The 18,465-nt window shown below is 40.3% G+C and overlaps 1 protein-coding gene across 2 annotated transcripts in view; it reads left to right on the top strand.

Annotated features, from left to right (window-relative positions):
- Positions 1 to 18,465, top strand: part of SMIM14 (small integral membrane protein 14) — a 74,977-nt gene that overhangs the window by 30,564 nt on the left and 25,948 nt on the right. The window lies entirely within an intron of this gene.

Below are 18,465 nucleotides of genomic sequence, written 5' to 3'. Positions count from 1 at the left end.
GAAATTCCCAGGCTAGGGGTCGAATCGGAGCTGCAGCTTCCAGCCTGCACCAGGGCCACAGCAACGCAGGATCCTTAACTCACTGAGTGAGGCCAAGGACCGAACCCACCACCTCTTGGTTCCTAATCAGATTCATTTCCACTGTGCCACAATGGGAACTCCTACCCGCAGTTCTTTTATTAAAGATACAAGCAGGTTGCTGTCTTCATGTATGATAGATTTATGTTGGCAGAATTCACCATCATGGGTCCGTAACATACATTTGTGTACAGACTTTGTTTTTTTTGGATTTTTTCTTTGGTCTTTTTGTCTTTTAGGGCCACACCCACAGCATATGGAGGTTCCTAGGCTAGGAGTCCAACTGGAACTATAGCCGCTGGCCTACACCAGAGCCACCGCAGCTCAGGATCCAAGCCACGTTTGTGACTTACACCACAGCTCACAGCAACACCAAATCCTTAACCCTCTGATCGAGGCTGGGGATCAAACCTGTGTTTCATGGATGCTAGTCGGGTTTGTTAACCGCTGAGCTGGGGGACCTCCCAGACCTTTTTAATGAGTATAGTTTTTGGCTAAACAGAGCTTGTTTAGCTAATAAACTGCTGTGAAGTCACACTTCCTACTCCAACAAACAGCATGATGAAAATCTCTGTATAGATCATTTCCAAATTCAAATGAATTAGTGACAGAGGTAAATTTCTGAACAAAAGACTTTGGATAGTTTTATTTAATTGAGTATAATGAGATTGAAATTATAGATTTTTAAAGACTTTCAGAGTCTATAAGTTTAAATACAGGGCTGTTTATATGTCATACTTTATACTTTTTATGTACAAGAGGAGAGATTTGACCATTATTAACAATAAAATGCAGTTGACCTTTGAACAACACAGGTTTGACTCTGAAGGATTATATGTGGATTTTTTTCAAGAGTTGATAAATACTATAGTTCTGTACAATCTGCCTTTGGTTGAATCCAAGGATGTAGAACTGCTTATGTGGAGGAACAGTATGCAGAGGGCCGACTATAAATCACTTGTGGATTTTCACCTGTGTGAAGGGTTGACATCCCCAACGCCCTCATTGTTCAAGGGTCAACTGTGTGTTATTATTATCTTACATACTATAACAACATTTTGTTGTTTTAAATTACTCTTGTACTGGGGTTTAGTTTTATTATAGACCAGTTAATAAAGGCAGGTACAAACATTTGCTGACATATTTCAATTGTTGATAGTGAATAAGCAGGTTATTTTTTTCTTTTTGGCTGGGCCCACAGCATGTGGAATTTCCCAGGCCAGGAATTAAACATGCATCACAGCAGAGACCAGAGTCACGGCAGCGACAAAGCTAGATCCTTAACCCGCTGAGCCATGGAGGAACTCCTAGGTTTTCTGCTCACTCAGTGTCTATATACAGTGATCAGAAGTGGGTTGATTGTGAATGACATTTCTTTGAGACTCGGTCTATGCTAGGACTTTAGGTTCTTAAAAATGCCTTGGAGGGATGGCAATAACCTGAGAACTTATAAATGAAATCAGACTATTTAGAAATAGGATATTGATGGAGTTCCCATCAGGGCTCAGTGGTTAATGAATCTGACTAGGAACCATGAGGTTGCAGGTTCGATCCCTGACCTCGCTCAGTGGGTTAAGGATCCAGCGTTGCTGTGAGCTGTGGTGTAGGTCGCAGATGCGCTCGGATCTGGCATTGCTGTGGCTCTGGTGTAGGCCAGGGGTACAGCTCCAATTAGACTCCTAGCCTGGGAACCTCCGTATGCTGGGAGTGGCCTTAGAAAAGACAAAAAAAAAGAAATAGAATATTGAAATATAATAGGAATGTCATATAGCTGATGACTTGAGGTAAAAATAGATTAATTTGAGGAAAGAATAGTTTAAAAAATATTTTCTCCTGTTTATGAGGTTAGAACTGAGAGTTTTTAATGTGTTAATTCAATCAAACGTAGGCAAAATTTTTTCCAAATTACTGTGATTTTTTTCGGAATAAAAAGACAGTCTCATAGGAGTTTCTGCTGTGGTGCAATGGGTTAAGAATCCAACTGCAGTGACTCAGGTCACTGCGAAGGTATGGGTTCCATCCCCAGCCTGGCACAGTGAGTTAATTAAAGGATCTGACATTGCTGTGTCTGCAGTAGAGGTCACAGCTGTGGCTCAGATTCAGTCCCTGGCCTGGGAGCTTCCATACGCTGTGGGTATGGGCATAAAAAAATACAATTTAACTGTGGTAAAATTTCCCAGGAGATTTTTTTTTTTTTTTGTCTTTTTACGGCCCCACCTGCGGCATATGGAAGTTTCTAGGCAAGAGATCAAATTGGAGCTGTAGCTGCCAGTCTACACCACAGCCACAGCAACGCCATATCAGCAGAGCCACATCTGGACCTACACCATGGTTCATGGCAACCCTGGATCTTTAACCCACTGAGTGATGCCAGGGAGATATTAGTTTTGAGTAAGGGTTACTACCATGTTTTATTTTTTAAGTGTAGTATTTTTTATTTTTTAACAGTATCATGCTTTATTCTATTAGCTTTATTATTTTTAAGAGATGACTAAAAATAAGCCATACTTTTTTATGATTCTCTGTACACTTATTTCTTTTTTTTTTTTTTCTTCTTTGGCCACATCCTGGGCGTATGGAAGTTCCCAGGCTGGCTCTCGAATCTGAGCCATAGCTGTAACCTACGCAGCAATGCCGGATTCTTTAACCCACTGTGTTGGGCCGGGGATGAAACCCACACCTCTGCAGCAACCCAAGGTGATGCAGTTGGATTCTTAACCTACTGTGCTATGGCGGGAGCTCCTTTTTTTTTTTTAATGGGCGCATTAATTCATGCTTAATGGGACATTAGTTATAGCAATTTTGGTTGAAGTACTTCACAATTATGTGAAAATAGACTTTAGATTATTGCATATCCTTTAAGAGTCTATGTTTTTTAGTGTATGCTGCATATTTCACACAGTATAAATTACTAATGGGTGATCTTGTGTAGAACGTGCTGATAGTAGTTCTGGAGATTGCAGAGGGAAGAGAAATTCATTTGATTCATTAAGGAAACTTGCTGGTTAAGTTTGACAAATGTTTGAATTGAACTGTGATTTTTAATTTTTATTTTATGTGTATTTCTTTTTCTTTTATTTAAATTCAGAATCAAGCAGCATTTTGGATCATATCTGCTTTGTTGATATTTAAGTGCCTTCTAAACATTTTTTTTTTTTTCTTTTTAGGGCCGCACCTGCGGCGCATGGAGGTTCCCAGGCTAGGGGTCCAATCAGAGTTACAGCTGCCAGCCTACACCACAGCCATAGCAGCACTATACCTGAGTTGTGTCTGCCACTACACTACAGCTCCCAGCAACGCCAGATCCTTAACCCACTGAGCAAAGCCAGGGATCAAACCCGCAACGTCATGGTTCCTAGTCGGATTCGTCTCTGCTGTGCTACAAGGGGAACTCCCCTTTCTAAACATCTTTTTTCTTAAGAAGTATCTTTTGAAATACAGCCTCTAAATTCAGAATTTTGAAGATTTATGAATAAAACTATTTACTATAGCATTATTTATTAGTAATAAAAAGTTTTAAGCAACCTAAATGTCAGCTAGTGCAGTGGTTATGACATGGAAATTCATATGACATAATCTTATACAGATTTAAAATAGTTGCCAGAGTTCCTGTGTAGCTTAGCAGTAATGAACCCAACTAGTATCCATGAGGATGCAGGTTTGATCCTTGGCCTTGTTCAGTTGTTTAAGGATCTGGCATTGCTGTGAGCTGTGGTGTAGATTGAAGACATAGCTCACATCTGGCATTGCTGTGGCTGTGGTGTAGGCCAGTAGCTGTAGCTCCAATTCGACCTCTAGCCTGAGAACTTCCATGTACTGTAAGTGCTGTCCTAAAAAAGCAAAAAATTTATTTTTGTTTTTTGTTTTTGATTTTTAGGACTGCAGTATATGGAGCGTCCCAGTCTAGGGGTCTAATCAGAGCTACAGCTGCCAGCCACAGCCACAGCCACAGCAGTGGCAGATCCGGAGCCATGTCTGTGACCTACATCAAAGCCCACGGCAACGCTGGATCCTTAACCCACTGAGTGAGGCCAGGGATTGAACCTGCAACCTCATGGTTCCTAGTCAGATTCATTTCCGCTGCACCATGATGGGAACTCCAAAAAGCAAAATTGAGATACCTACATCGCATTTAGTATGATCTTCCTTTTGTGTACAACAAACACACCCCCATATATAGGAAAAAAGACTAGAAGAGAATACACCAAAATGTTAAGAGTGCTTATCTTTGGATTGCAGAATATGGAGTGAGACATCTTTTATAGTTTCCTGTGTTTTCTGTAATATTAAATCTTATAATCAGAAAAAGATTATCTACCAAAAACTATCATTTTTTTCATTTAAATATCATCAGTATTCTTTTATAATACACTAGACTTTTCCATCTCTTATGCTATTGTCTACTCTTATACTTCAGAGAATCTTTTTCCTCAGAACCTGTTATCTTATTACTCTGTGGAACTCCTAACTCCACAGCCTATATTTTAAAAGCAATTTATCTGAGGATATAATTTTTCTATATTAATTATAACTCTCAGAATTTAGATATCTGCATACTCAGGAAATTCGTAGATGTAATAATGCTGTTATAGTATAATGACAGGGCAGAGAGTTATTTTCATCTTTTAAAAATGGATGTTCAATTCATATTTGTAATAGAGTAACATCTCATTAATTTAAAGTTATAGTTTGGAATTTTTATAATTATTGACCTCACATAGTAAAATTGGGTTTTCTTGGAGTTCTCATCATGGCACAGAGGAAACGAATCCAACTAGGAACCGTGAGGTTGTGGGTTCGATCCCTGGCCTCGCTCAGTGAGTTGAGGATCCAGTGTTGTGGTGAGCTGTGTCTGGCGTTGGTGTGGCTGTGGTGTAGGTCAGCAGCTGTAGCTCCGATTCAACCCCTAGCCTGGGAACCTCCATATGCTGTGGGTGTGGCCCTAAAAAAGCAAAAATGAAATAAAATAAAATTGAGTTTTCTCGTAGGTTAGAGTGTTATTGATTCCTGGGAATTTAAAGTGCTAATGCAAGTAAAAACCTGGGGAAACTTCAAAATTTTGATGATTAGGAGTTCCTGTCGTGGCGCAGCGGTTAACGAATCCGACTAGGAACCATGAGGGTGCGGGTTCGATCCCTGCCCCTGCTCAGTGGGTTAACGATCCAGCGTTGCCGTGAGCTGTGGTGTAGGTTGCAGACGCGGCTCGGATCCCGCGTTGCTGTGGCTCTGGCGTAGGCCAGCGGCTACAGCTGCGATTCGACCCCTAGCCTGGGAACCTCCATATGCCACGGAAGTGGTCCAAAAAAATAGCAAAAAGACAAAAAAAAAAGTTTGATGATTATTTGTGTTTTGGGTTTTTTGGTTTTTTTTTTTTTTTTTTTGTCTACACTGCCACATGTGAAAGTTCCTGCGCCAAGGACTGAACCAGTGCCATAGCAGCAACAATGCTGGATCTTAACCTATATGCCACAAGAGAACTCCCAAGATTTTAATGATTATTTATGGCTACCTCATTAGTTGTATGCTGGGTTGTAGTTTTGTTTTGACTATTTTGTGGAAATAGGCAGGCCTTGCCAAGGGATATATTCAGCTTAAGAGCAGTTAAGATTTTACTATTTGTTCCTTTCCATTTTAATAAAGTTCTGTTCATACACAATTTAAAACTAATTTCTTTCCCTGATTTAGTCATGATATCAGTTAAGGTTCTTCATTATGAGTAATAGACGTTCTAGCTGATTTAAGCAGAAAAGGACATATTAAAAAGTTATATGGCTCACATTGGGCAGCCTGGCATGGAAAATGAATAGGATCAAAGGAAATTTAAATGCCAAAATGAGCCCATGCTGCAAAACTAGCCCAGCCAAGATGCTGCTGCTCCTGAATTCCAGACATTGTATATCCAACTGTTGGTGCAACATTTCCATTTGGACAAATAGGAGACATTTTATTCTTGATACGTACATAACTGAACTTCTAATCTTGTCCCCGACCTTACGCGTTTGTCTTCCACTCCATTATTCTGGTTGCTCAGGCAACAACTTTTGAGTCATTTTTAACCCCATAGCTAATGTAGAAACAATACCTCTGGCTCAGCCTTAAAAATATATACCCCAGAGTTCCCATCGTGGCTCAGTGGAAATAAATCTGACTAGTATCCATGAGGACGAAGGTTCAATCCCTGGCCTTGCTCAGTGGGTTAAGGATCTGGCATTGCCATGAGCTGTGGTATAGGTTGCAGATGCTACAGCTCTGATTCAACCCATAGCCTGGGAACCTCCCTATGCCACGGGTACAGCCTCAAAATCTCTCTCTGACTGTTTCTTTCTCTCTCTCTCTCTCTCTCTCTCTCTCTCTCTCAAGAGTCCAGCCATTTCTCACACCTGTAATGCAACTCTCTGATCTAACCTACCATCCATCATCTCTTGCCTCAATTATTGATATTAGCCTCCTTGTCAGTCTCCTTGCTTCTATCCTCTTGCCAATGCTGCGTTCTTTTCAAGTTTAGTTTTATTGCAGCAGCTGAAGTGATCTATTTATAGTAAGTAAGGTAACATTCCTCCTTTTGTGGAGTTCTGTGTGGCTCAGTGGGTTAAGTATTTGGCATTGTCACTTCTGTGACATGGGTTCCATCCCGGGCCTGGGAACTTCCACATGCTGTAGGCCGCAGCCAGAAAAACAGGGGAAAAAAATAAAAGTTCCTGGAGTTCCTGCTGTAGTGCAGTGGGTTAAGAATCCAACTGTAGCAGCCTAGGTCACTGTGGACATGCAAATTCCATCCCAGCCCTGTGCAGTGGGTTAAAGGATCCAGTGTTGCCGTAGCCCTGGTAGAGGTTGCAATTGAGGCTTGAATTCAGTCTCTGGCCAGAGAACTTCCACATGCCACGGGTGTAGCCATTAAAAAATAATAATATTAATAAATAAATTCCTCCTTTTCTCAAAATTTTGCAGTAGCTCCCCATGACACTCAGGTGACATAAATTTTGGATTTTTTTCACTCTGCCTCATCTGTCCCCCTCCACCCCACTGGTTTCCCTTTGTTCACTTTGTTCTAACAGTTCTGGCCTTCTTGCTGATTTTGGAAAATACAGGTCACATACAAAGGATCAAAAGTCTAAATGACTTGAGATGTTTGAACAGCAAACTGCAAGGCTCTGACACAGTGACTTTAAATTCTGAAGGGAAATTATTACTAATCCATCATTCTATATCCAACCAAACCAGCAGGTAGGAGAGTCTTCAAAAACTTTGGAGTTTCCGCTGTGGTGCAGTGGGATTGGCGGAGTCTCTGGAGTGCCAGCTTGCAGGTTAGATCCCTGGTCTAGAACAGTGGGTTAAAAATCTGGTGTTGCCACAGCTGCAGCTTAGGTTACAAATGTCACTCAGATCTAATCCCTGGCCTGGATTCCATATGCCAAGGGCTGGGAATAAAAGGAAAAAAAATTTATCTCATGTACCCTTTCTTAGATAGTTACTAGAAAATGAACTTTTTTTTTTTTTTTGGTCTTTTTGCCATTTCTTGGGCCGCTCCTGAAGGCATATGGAGGTTCCCAGGCTAGGGGGTCGAATAGGAGCTGTAGCTGCCGGCCTACACAGCAACTCGGGGTTCAAGCCGCATCTGCGACCTACACTACAGCTCTCAGCCCACTGAGCGAGGCCAGGGATCGAACCCGAAACCTCATGGTTCCTAGTTGGATTTGTTAACCACTGAGCCACGGTGGGAACTCCCAAGATGAATGTTTTTCACCAAAATGTAGGCATAAACCAAGAAAGACAAGATTTGGAATAGAAAAGCAGGGGATCTAGAACATGAAAGAGGTACAAGTCATTTCTAGGGTGATGGTGAAGGGACATCCTGGGGTGATAGCTGCTGCCGGCCACAAGACAGTGCCACCAGGCCACAAGACAGCTGGTTTAGTTGGGGAGGGGATTACACAGCTCGATGACTTTTTCAGAAAGATGAATTGGTAAAAGATCTGGTGCGTATATTGTAGATATTGGTAGAATATCTGGTGAGTGTAGTTACTTTGCGATCGGGATGATGACAAAGCAAATGGTGAAAAGTCATAGGAAAACAAGTAAATGGGAAAAAATTACTAAGGAAACAGAAAATAGTACAAAAAAGAAGTAATTATAGTTTACTACATGGCTAAGTTCTGAAGAGCATATATAGTTTGTAATCATGTTAAAACTGACTACTGAACTAAATAGATGTTATGATGCAAGTTGTTATTAGAGGATGGAAAAGGTGTACCTATGAGGTGGGGGTCAGGGAAAGAGAGAACTAGCTCTTCATCTTCTGTACTGATGCATTCATACTGGAAAAAATCAAGAAGTAGCAATAATTTGCTACTATAATATTATATTACAGTATTTATATATTTTAGTAGTTTATATTATATTAAAATATATTTACAGTATTTATGTTATAGTATTTTATAGTATTAGAGCAAATATACTTAAGTTGCTATATAATATTATATATATTTATAAATAAAGACATGGAGATATAACTACTAAGATAATCAGCTAAAAGTTGAAATGGTTGCTTCTGGAGTTCTCGTTGTGGTGCACAGGAAACGAATCCGACCAGTAACCATGAGGTTGTGGGTTTGGTCCCTGGCCTTGCTCAGTGGGTTAAGGATCCGGCCTTGCCATGAGCTGTGGTATAGGTCGTCAACGCAGCTGGGATCTGGCATTGCTGTGGCTGTGGTGTAGACCAGCAGCTGTAGCTCTGATTTGACCCCTAGCCTGGGAACCTCCATATGCCGCCAGTGCAGCCCTAAAAAGCAAAAAAGAAAAGAAAGGAAATGGTTGCCTCTGTGGAAGGGAAAATAGGAAAGGATGAGAAACTGTTTTTGGAGAACAAACTTGTAGAAGTGTTTAAATTGTATACATGAATGACTAATAAAAATTAAAACAGAGCAAAAGACTTCTATGCTAATGGATACAAAGAGGAGTTGTGACTCTTTTGGATGGGTGGCTAAGTTGTGCATCTTTTCCCCTCTATGTGCTATGAAGTAATCGACTAAAGCCTTTGCTACCAGGCTTAAAACCAGGAGTACTGCTTTTTTTTTTTTTCTTCTTTTTTTGTCTTTTTGTCTTATTAGGGCTGCACCCGTGGCATATGGAGATTCTCAGGCTAGGGGTCCAATCGGAGCTGTAGCTGCAGGCCTACACCACAGCCACAGCAATGCTAGATCCGAGCTGCGTCTGCAACCTACACCACAGCTCCTGCAACGCCGGATCCTTAACCCACTGAGCGAGGCCAGGGATCAAACTCGGGAACCATAGTTCCTAGGCGGATTCGTTTCCGCTGTACCACAACAAGAACTCCAGATTACTTCCATTTTAAAGCAAATGGAAGATATTCATGGTAGGGCTCCTAAATGGGTTAAGGATTGATTAAGAGGGAAGCCAAGATAACCCCAAACCTATTAGAGTAGATGTAAAGTAGGAAGGAAAAAGAATGCCTGGTCCAGGAATGAAATACACCAGTAAACGTTAGAATGAAGCCTTTTCTACTTGGAGCGTTAGGAGGTTTTCTAGCCTGCCTTCATGCGTCCTTGATAAGGGAACTTGTTTGTATTCCCTAACTGCTCACTCGACCTAGTCCTTCATTATTAGTAAATATGAACAGAAAAAACAAGTTGAAGAAGATAGGAGGACTACAGTGTGGTTGAAGGTAGAGCTACATTAGAAGGCAAGATGAAATAGATCCTTCTAATATGAAAAGTCTTTATGAATGTATAGCTAGCTATAAATGTGGACCAATACGAGTATGTTAATGTTAGTCTTAACGTACCACTGGCAACATGGTTTTTTAAAATGGTGAAGTTTCAAGTTCACCATATTCTTGGTAAAGTTGTAAGACAAAACTATATATAATCTTGCTTTGATTTAACTGGGAAACTACAGTTAAATTCCTTGATAATTCATTGTTGAGCAAAATCATCCAAAAAATGCTTCATGTGGAGTTCCCGTCGTGACGCAGTGGTTAACGAATCCAACTAGGAACCATGAGGTTGCGGGTTCAGTCCCTGCCCCTGCTCAGTGGGTTAACGATCCGGCGTTGCCGTGAGCTGTGGTGTGGGTCGCAGACGCGGCTCCTGCGTTGCTGTGGCTCTGGCGTAGGCCAGTGGCTACAGCTCCGATTCGACCCCTAGCCTGGGAACCTCCATATGCCGCGGGAGCGGCCCAAAGAAATAGCAAAAAAGACAAAAAAAAAAAAAGCTTCATGTTTTTCTTTGCAATGGACTCAGATTGTAGGCTCAGATTTTTCAATAATGTGAATGGGCGGTAGGCCATTTGAAAGTTAGGGGGGATGGCAAGCCAAGCACAACAACCAAAGGTCTGCTTCTCAGGTATCCAGCTTCCTAGTACTCTCACATTTGAAAGCCTTTGAATGGGAGGAGAATTAGGGTTTTAAAAAAGCAAAGCCAAATAAGCTGAAGGCAGGCAAGAAGAAAGCAGTGGGAGTTCCCATTGTGGCGCAGTAGGAGAGAATCCAACTAGAATCCATGAGGATGCAGGTTCAATCCCTGACCTTGCTCAGTGGGTTGGGGATCCGATGTTGCCGTGAGCTGTGGTGTAGGTTGCAGACATGGCTTAGCTCCCGAATTGCTGTGACTGTGTCTATGGCTTAGGCCAGCAGCTGTAGCTCCTATTCAACCCCTAGTCTGGGAACTTCCATATGCCTTGGGTGCAGCCCTAAAAGGCAAAAAAAAAAAAAAAAAAAAGCAAAGATGAAAGAAGCATAGTAATAAAAAACATTAAGTAAAATGTTATGTGTTAGTAGATAATCCTCTATTAAATAAACGAGACAGATCAGAATTTTTAAGTACTATTTACAAGGGAGAGAGATGCTGAAAACAAAATATCAGGTAAGTGATAAAAGGAGTAGGGAAAAGACTGTCCCATAAGAATGTGATACTCTTTTTAAAAAAAGTGTATTGAAGTATAGTTGATTTACATTCTTGTGTTAATTTCTACTCTACAGCAAAATGATTTAGTTACACATATATACATTCATTTTTATATGTTTTCCATTGTAGTTTATCACAGATATTGAATATAGTTTCCTGTGCCATGTAGTAGGATCTTGTTGATTTTTTTTTTTTTTACAGCCACACCTATGGCGTATGGAAGTTCCTGGGCCAGGGCTCGTCGAATCAGAGCTGCAGCTGGTGCCTGTGCCACAGCCACGGCAATACCAAATCCTTAACCGACTGAATGAGGCCAGGGATCGAACCCACATCCTCACAGAGGCAATGTTGGGTCCTTAACCCTGAGCCACAGTGGGAACTCCAGGACTTTGTTCTTTGTCTATCCTGTATATAGTAGTTTGCCTCTGCTACCTAAACTCCCAATCTATCCTTCCTCCACCGCACTCTGCTTGGCAACCATAAGTCTGTTCTTTGTGAGCCTGTTTCTGTTTAATGGATAAGTTCATTTGTGCCATGTTTTAGATTCCACATATAAGTGATATCATATAGCATTTGTCTTTTCTTTCTGACTTCACATAGTGTGATATCCCTAGGTCCATCCATGTTACTGCAAATGGCATTATTCAAGGAATATGATACCCTTTAATCTCAGACAAAATATAATTCAAAGCCAAAACCTTTGAACACAGGAATTAACTGACAAAGATAGAATCCATCAAAAGATAGAATAAACTGACAAAAGATACAGTCGTTTGCATTCTCCCAGACAGACAATGCAAAAACTGTTGGAAATAAAGAAGCATATTTTAGAAGTAGCTGAGAAATGCTCATGATAGATGCCTTTGCAGGTTAAGTTTAGAGCATGTGTAGGTCCGGAACCCATTTTAAATGCATAGAAGAGGTTCCCAGAAATATATCTCAGACTCATAACAATGGTTATATTGGGGAGAGTTTGAAGGGGGTCTAGGCGCTATTTTAAGCATGTAGAAAACCTCTGGTGTTGGTCCTTCTTTTACAAATGAGGACTCCAAGGTACAGTGAGGTTCAGTCACTTTCCCCAGGTATTGGAGCTGACCAGAGAGTGGCAGAGGCACATTCAAGCTTGGCACTTTGCACCAAGCCCTGTGCTGTTTCTTTAGTATGAAGATCTACCCTGCTCCCTATGGGTTTCCTTCAGGTACCCTAAAAATCACTATTTGCAATCAGGATAGCGGTAGAGGGATAGGAAAAAGCAGTGGGAGAGAGCCTCTTCACTGTATCTTTACCTTTTAAAAACTATGTGGGAGTTCCTGTCATGGCTCAGTGGTTAACGAATCCGACTAGGAACCATGAGGTTGTGGGTTTGATCCCTGGCCTTGCTCAGTGGGTTAAGGATCTGGTATTGCTGTGAGCTGTGGTGTAGGTTGCAGACACGGCTCGATCCCACGTTGCTGTGGCTCCGGCATAGGCCAGTGGCTACAGCTCTGATTGGACCCCTAGCCTGGGAACCTCCATGTGCCACAGGAGCGGCCCAAGAAAATGACAAAAAGGCAAAACAAACAAACAAACAAAAAACCTGAATATCTTACTTATTCAAATAATTAACTCAAAAATAAATATTTGTAAGCATATTGAAAGGCATTATAAACAGTATAGTTACATACAGAACTTAGTAATTACAGGCTTTTTTCACTGAGGAATAAAATTTTTGAATGCACTGTTATATAATTTGCAAAGAAAACATATTCTACCATGTTAGCTTTTTAAAATAATTTTAATGAGACTGTCTTCTTTTAAGTGTTGATTTCTAAGTTGGTGGAATTTTTCCTCATGTTAAAAAATATGTATATAGGTGTTCCCTTGTGGCACAGCAAGTTAAGGATCTGGTGTTGTCACTGCAATAGCCCCATTCACTGCTGTGGCACAGGTCCAGCCTCTGGTGCAGAAACTTTCACATGCCCTGAGTATGACATATATATATGAAACTTATGTGTTTCCTAAGGCTCAAATTGACATAAACAGCAATTCAAACTCTTTCCTAATGCCTCATCAGTGCGCTATGTAAATTTTGATTGTTTAACTGCTAAGCTGTACTAGTACAAAGAATGTAAATCTGCTTTTTATTTAATTGTATATCTGCAATATGGACTTTTTATGTCATTCCCCTCCTGCACCCGCAGCATGTGGAAATTCCTGGGTGAGAGATTGAACCCATGCCACAGCAGTGATCCAAGCCTCTGCAATGACTGTGCTGGAATCTGCTTTCTTTTTTTTTTTTTTTTTTGCCATTTCTTGGGCCGCTCCCGCTGCATATGGAGGTTCCCAGGCTAGGGGTCCAATCGGAGCTGTAGCCACCGGCCTACGCCAGAGCCACAGCAACGCGGGATCCGAGCTGCGTCTGCGACCTACACCACAGCTCACGGCAACGCCGGATCATTAACCCACTGAGCAAGGCCAGGGATCGAACCTGCAACCTCTTGGTTCCTAGTCGGATTCGTTAACCACTAAGCCACGACGGGAACTCCTGGAATCTGCTTTAACACAAGAGAACTCCTGCAATATGGATTTTTAAAGCAAATGATTATATCTCTGACTGTATTATTATAGGAGTGTTTTAAATTATATATTGTAAACTGTTTCAGTTAAGGTTGATAAGACTGCAATACAAAGAATGCCCATTTTGTGGTGCTCATGACAAAGCTTTACTTACTCTATTGGCAAATGTCTCCTTCAGTGATTTAACTACATCCTTAGGTTACACAAGTATTAGACGGTTCTTAATGTGGATGTATTTTGCCAGGTGTGTACTTTGCCAGATTTTGTTTGCCAGGCTTTGTGTTTGCCAGATTGTTTGTTTCAAGAATGTTCAGAAACATTAGAAAATGGAGGCATTATCTGACATTATAGACATTTTTCTATCCTACTTAATATTATAATTAGAATTTTAATGCTTAACTTATTAGATAGACTAATAAGAGTTAGAGAGGTGAACAAGGGAGTTCCTGCTGTGGCACAGTGGGCTGAGGATCTGGTGTTGGCTGCAGCTGTGGCATAGCTGTGGCTGCTGCTCAGATTCAGTCCCTGGCCCTGGAAATTCCATATGCCACAGGCACAACTGGAAAAGGAAAAAAAAAAAAAAAAGAATTGGGTAAGAATATACAGTGAGACCTTTTCAATTAAGATCAAGTATCTTTATTATGTTATATATAATTGTTTCATTACTTGATTTAACAGGGGAGTATTCCCATTGATAAATAATGGATTTTTACTTAGGTCAGAGGAAGATGCTGCTTCATATGTAGAAAGATGCCAACACAAAATTATGATCTAGTTATAAATCATTCTTTTAAGTTGTATAGTTTTTGTGTGTGTGTCTTCTCTGAGGTTAGTTTTTTTCTATTTTATTTTATTTTATTTTACTTTAATTTTATTTTTTGTCTTTTTAGGGCTACACCTGCAGCATATGGAGGTTGCCAGGGGTCCGTTCCGAGCCACAGCCGCTGGCCTACACCACAGCCACAGCAACACAGGATCCAAGCCCTGTCTGCAACCTACACCACAGCTCATGGCAACGCTGGGTCCTTAACCCTTTGAGCAAGGTCAGGGATCGAACCTGTGTCCTTATGGATGCTGTTCGGTTTGTTAACCACTGAGCCATGACAGGAACTCCAGTTTTCTCTTTTTTAAAAAGGAGGTATTTCCTTGTAACTAATACATCTAGTTGTTTTGAGTTTTTATTTAATCACTCATATTTCCTTGCAGCCATAAAGATGGCGTGGAGAGGGGCTTTTTCATTTCTCATTGAAGCCCTTTGCAGAAAAATTCTGTTTTTATTCTTTTCTGCTTTCTTGCCACCTCCTCCTCCTGTTCTTGACTGGCTCTTTCTTGGTATACAGTTTCTTCTGTTTATTTTAGGAGTTCCAGAAAGAGAAAACAGATGGATTTAGAAATGTGAACTTAGATTAGGCCTTGTGTTTCCCTTGTTCTCTGTTGTAACCTAAGATTTGGAATGCAGATAATCCATTTTTTGTTTGTGTGTTGAGCTCTGTATTTTCAGCTCTAATCTGAACAGTATAACTGAAATGCCTGCATCTTTAATTTACTTAAGTTTGTTTCCATATTAAAGTACTACAAGCATCTGATCTGGGAGATCATTGGTCAGATTTCCTTTACAGGGCTGAAGGCCTTGTAAATTGTGGCTAATGTCTGCTATACTTAAATGCGTCACATTAAGTAAAATCTATTATTGGCCTTTTCCTGGAAGATGTATGCTTGAAAAGTTTCTTGAGAAACTTCTCTGCCCAGCAAATATATCTATTGCTGGGATCTTTTCCTATTAATTTATAGTTTTGTAAAATGTCTACTTACTAGTATAAATAATACATTAATATTCTTTCAAAAACAATCAGTACATTAAAAACAAGACTAAACTATATCTGCTGTATTTCTGCTTCCCCCAATGAATTTGGTATGCACCTTCCCAGATCCTTCTAACAAACATTTAGATACTATGTTATATATTTTTCCCCCAGTTTAATAATAGTATTTTCCATGTTGCTCCAAAGCCATTTTGGTCATATGGTTAACTTTTGGTTTTTTATTTTAGTCAATAAAGGACATTTTAGTCAATGTCCTTCTTTCAAGTCTTAATACTTTTTATCAGTATCATCTAGGCACTAGAAGAGTAGATAGTCCTTGTGTGATTACTGATACAATTGATTTTACCAGCTAGGAACTGTTGACCTTGAAAGTAAGAGAGTCACTGATTTTGCCAGTAAAAATGGATTTATTTGGGAATAACAAAGAATTGTAGTTCAGGACAAGCAAGCCACAGCAAAAACCGTAGGCAAGACCAACAAACAAAGAAAAAGGAGGAAGCTAGAGGGGTTGTTTTGAACAAAAGCCAACTGGAGAAAAGAGAGTTCAGGGTGCTAATGTTTTCTCATTGGCTGAATTGCTGGGGTAGTCAAGTTCTTGCAGGAGATGCAGTGTACATTTTTTCCTGTTGGAGCCTGTAATTGATGGTGCTTCTCTTAGGTCTGTTAATTGACATCAAGTGGTATTGTGTGAGAGCTCCCCCTTCTGGCTTTGTGGTTTTCCTTTATTTTCACCAAAGTGAGGTTGTGTTTTATAGAAAAGATAAAGTAACTGTTGCCTGTCCTCATTGCACAAAATCCAAGCAGTGCTAAGGTAGAAAGGGAAAAGTAAATATCTCCCTATGTTCCCCAGCCTCTCATTGCCACTTTACTGATTATAAGCTATTCACAGTTTCTTTTATATTCCTATTATTATGGCTGTATAATAAATTACCCACAAAATTTGGTGGCATAAAACAACTTTTTAATTAAGTTGACAGTTAAGTTGACAGAACTGTGTGTCTGGAGTTATACAGAGCACAGTGGAGATGACTTGTCTACTGTATAACGTCTGAGTTGTTAGCTGGAAGACTGAGAGGCTGGGAGCAGAAAGCATCTGGAGGCCTGCTCTCTCACTCTCGCAGTTGATGCTGGCTGGTGGTTGAAACCCCACCTAGCACTCTCAGCCGGAACACCTTCATATGGCCTTTCATGTGGCTGCTTCGCTTCCTCAGAGTACAGTGGCTTGGTTCCAAGGGCGAGGATCCATCCCAAGAGAGGATGAGTGAGGGACAGAACCAGATAGCAGCTGGATACTGTTTATGACTTGGCTAAGAAGTCGCTTGCAACATTTCTGCTATATTTTGGGTGGAAGCATTACTAAGCCTTGCTCAGCTTCAAGAGGAGGGGCAGTAGACCACCTTTTTAAAAAATTGAGATATAATTGACAAATAACATGAATTTCAGGTGTACAATTTATATATATATATTGGGAAATGATCACCATAATAAGTCTAGGTAACACTTGTCACCATACAGTTAAAATTTTTTTCTAGTGATGAGAACTTTTAAGATCTACTCTCAGCAACTTTCAAATATGCAATATGGTATTAACTGTAGTCACTGTGCTGTACATTATGTCCTCACGACTTTAATAACTAGAAGTTTATACATTTGACCTTCAACCTTTTCGCTTATTCCCCAACTCCCTGCCTCTAGCAACCACCAGTCTGTTCTCTGTATCTTTGAGCATGATCTGTTGTTGTTTTAAATTCCACATATGAATGAGATCATATTTGTTTCCCTTAGCATAATTCCCTCAAAGTCTATCCAGGTTGTTGCAAAAGGCAATTTTTTTTCTTTTTTAAAGCTGAATAATAATTCCATTGTATGTGTATACACACATGCAGCTACACACACACGCACACACACACACACACACACACACACACACACACACACACTATCTTTATCCATTTATCCATCAGCGGACATTTAGGTTATTTCTGTATCTTGGCTATTGAAAATAATGCTGCACTGAATATGTATCTTTTCAAATTCATGTTTTTGCTTTCAGGTAAGTACCTAGAAGTGAAATTGCTGGATCATACAACAGCTCTATTTGTAATTTTTTGAGGAACCTCCATGTTGTTTGCTGAAGTGACTACACCAATTTACATTTCTCCCAACACTGCTCAAAGATTCCCTCCTCTCCACATCCATGCCAACACTTATCTCTTGTCTTTTTTTTTTAAATTCAAGCCAGTTAAAACATAATTAAATTTATTGGACAGGGAGAAAGTATTTGGTAAATAAGCAAAATATTGGGGGTTCCTGTTGCACCTCAGTGGAAACGAATCCCATGAGTATCCATGAAGATGCGGGTTTGATCCCCTTGCTCAGTGGGTTAAGGATCCTACGTTGCTGTGGCTGTAGTGCAGGCCGGCGGCAACAGCTCTGATTAGACCCCTAGCCTGGGACCCTTCATATGCCATGGGTGCAGCCCTAAAAAGACAAAAAAAAAATTATGGAGGTGTAGTTGATTTACAATGTTGTGGTAATTTCTGCTGTGATGCAGTTACGTATACATACATACCCATTCTTTTTCAGGTTCTTTTCCTCCAAAGGTTATCACAGAATATTGAGTAGAGTTCTGTTTGCTCTATAGCGGGTCAGTCCTGACCATCCATTCCACATACAATAGTGTGCATATGCCAATCCCCAAACTCCCAAACCCTGCCCCCGCCAACTTTCCCCTTTGGTAATCATAAGTTTGTTTTCAAAGTCTTTGAGTCTGTTTCTGTTTTGTAAATAGGTTCATTTGCATCATTTTTTTTTAGATTCCACGCATAAGTGATATAATGTTTGTCTTTGTTTAACTTCACTTGGTTATGGTAATCTTAGGTCCATCCATATTGTTGCAAATGGTACTATTTCATTATTTTTATGGCTAATATTCCATTGTATATATGTGCATCTTCTTTATCCATTCCACTCTTGATGGCCATTTAGATTGCTTCCATGCCTTGGCTATTGTAAATAGTGCTGCAGTGAGCATTGGGTGCATGTATCTTTTTGGATTATGGTTTTTTTCCAGATATATGCCTAGG

Source organism: Phacochoerus africanus, chromosome 10 (genome assembly GCF_016906955.1).
Source record: "Phacochoerus africanus isolate WHEZ1 chromosome 10, ROS_Pafr_v1, whole genome shotgun sequence".
Lineage (NCBI taxonomy): Eukaryota > Metazoa > Chordata > Mammalia > Artiodactyla > Suidae > Phacochoerus > Phacochoerus africanus.
Note: the sequence above shows the minus strand (reverse complement) of the source record. Positions and strands in the feature narration are given on the sequence as shown.